Raw genomic sequence first — 1,961 nt, forward strand, 5'->3', positions numbered from 1 at the left:
TAGCAGAGACAGGGTTTTGCTATGTTGGCCAAGCTGGTCTTGAACTCCTGTCCTCAAGCAATCTGCCTACCTCAGCCTCCTAAAATGCTGGGATTACAGGCATGAACCACTGCACCTGGTCCTAATTCATAGTTTTAATGTAAAATTCGAATCAAATATTTGTGAACCTGTAAAGTACCTCCTTAGAATCTTAGGATTTGGGCTGAACGTGGTGGCTCACGCCTGTAATCCCAGCAGTTTGAGGGGCTGAGGTGGGCAGATCGCTTGAGGTCTGGAGATCAAGATCAGCCTGGCCAACGAGGTGAAATTGCATCTCTACTAAAAATACAAAAATTAGCTGGGTGTGGTGGTGGGCGCCTGTAATCCCAGCTACTCAGGAGGCTGAGACGGGAGAGCTGCTTGAACCCTGGAGGCGGAGGTTGCAGTGAGCTGAGATTGAGCCCCTTCACTCCATCCTGGATGACAGAGTGAGACACTATCTCAAAGAAAGCCAACAAAAACAGGATTCCACAGAACTCAGTTTGAAAACCAGAGGCCTAGAGTACTTGACCATTAAGCCAAGAATCCTTATTTGTTACTCAAATTTCCTGGACTTCAGAGGCAGTCTTTCTCACATCAGATTGTGTCAGGTTTTTAAATTTTTTTTAAGTACTTTTTTGTTTTTTTTAAGCGACAGGGTCTTGCACTATCACCCAGGTTAGAGTGCAGTCACATGATCATAGCTCACTGCAGCCTTGAACTCCTGGGCAATCAAATGATTTCCCTGCCTCACCCTCCTGAGTAGCTGGGACTATAGGCACACACCACCACACTCGATTATGTATTTATTTATTTATTTATTGTAGAGACAGGGTCTCACTTTGTTGCCCAGGCTGGTCTGGAACTCCTGGCTTCAAGTGATCCTCCCCACATGGCCTCCCAAATTTCTAGGATTATAAGTGTAAGCCATCTCAAATGGCCAAGTACATTTTATAATGAAGGATTAGCAATGCAACATAATACGTTGGAAAAAACTTGAAATTAGAGAATGTTCATTATACTTATTATTAGAATAAGGCATGCTATATACTACACACTCATTGCACGCTACAGCCTGGAACCCCTTAGCTCAAGTGAGCCTCAGGCCTCTGCCTTTTGAGTAGCTGGGACTACAGGCATAAGCCATGATGTCTGGAAGCCCTATTTTTAAAACTCAACTTTTAAGTTCTGGGGTACATGTGCAGGATGTGCAGGTTTGTTACATATGTAACATATGTAACAAACCACATATGCCATGGTGGTTTGCTGCACAGATCAACCCATCACCCAGGTATTAAGCCCAGGACCTATTAGCTGTTCTTCCTGATGCTCACCCTCCCCCACACCCATCCCCAACAGACCTCAGTGTGTGTCATTCCCCGCCATGTGTTCATGTGTTCTCATAGTTCAGCTTCCACTTGTGGTGGAACATGTGGTGTTTAGTTTTCTGTACCTGCATTAGTTTGCTGAGAATAACGGTTTCCAGCTCCATCCATGTCCCTGGAAGGGACATGATCTGATTTCTTTATATGGCTGCATAGTATTCCATGGTGTATATGTACCACATTTTCTTTATTCCATCAATTGTTGATGGGCATATGGGTTGATCCCATATCTTTGCTATTGTGAATAGTGCTGCAATGAACATATACATGCATGTATCTTTATAATAGAATGATTTTTATTCCTTCAGGTATACCTAGTAATGGGATTGCTGGATCATATAGTATTTCTGTTTCTAGATCTTTGTGGGATCACCCCACTGTCTTCCACAATAGTTGAACTAATCTACATTCCCACCAACAGTGTAAAGTGTTTCTTTTTCTCCACAACCTCACCAGTATCTGTTGTTTCTTGTTGTTGTTGTTTTTTTTTTTTTTTTTTTTTTTTTTTTTTTTTTTTTTTTTTTTTTTTTTTTTTTTTTTTTTTTTTTTTTTTTTTTT

General features: G+C 41.5%; 1 pseudogene; it reads right to left on the reverse strand.

Moving 5' to 3' along the window:
* Positions 1-1,961, reverse strand: part of LOC108288180 — a 48,858-nt pseudogene that overhangs the window by 25,761 nt on the left and 21,136 nt on the right.

Source organism: Cebus imitator, unplaced genomic scaffold (genome assembly GCF_001604975.1).
Source record: "Cebus imitator isolate Cc_AM_T3 unplaced genomic scaffold, Cebus_imitator-1.0 Scaffold16, whole genome shotgun sequence".
In the NCBI taxonomy this organism is placed as follows: Eukaryota; Metazoa; Chordata; class Mammalia; order Primates; family Cebidae; genus Cebus; species Cebus imitator.